The sequence below is a fragment of the Falco punctatus genome (genome assembly GCF_963210335.1).
Source record: "Falco punctatus genome assembly, chromosome: 6".
Lineage (NCBI taxonomy): Eukaryota > Metazoa > Chordata > Aves > Falconiformes > Falconidae > Falco > Falco punctatus.
Window position 1 is genome coordinate 17,284,326 of NC_137585.1, and position 389 is coordinate 17,284,714.

Sequence of the window (389 nt, forward strand, 5' to 3'; positions counted from 1 at the left end):
GGGGCAGTGCCTGCCTGTTCCCACCATGCAACAGCCACACACGCCGCTTCAGCTAATGAAATCCACTTGTCGCCTATTATGAGGCATTTAGACTGTGTGATTTTCAGGCACTGGCGCTCTGTGATTTTTTGACATTTTGCTACAAACAATAGCGTAATCAGTGACTGCAGCAGGTTTGGAGGAGAACTCAGGAGAAGTCTCTCAAGCCAGTTTGCAAATTGTGCCTCCTCTGCCCTGGCTAACTGTGCCTCCCCTGCCCTGGCTAAGTAGGGGCTGCTCACACGCAGCCCACAGACCCAGTGTCTTTTTTCAGGGTTGGTGGAGGATGTGCAGGGAAAAGTCCTGCCTCTTCGGAAAATGAAGAAGCAAGAGAAACACTGAAACCTGGG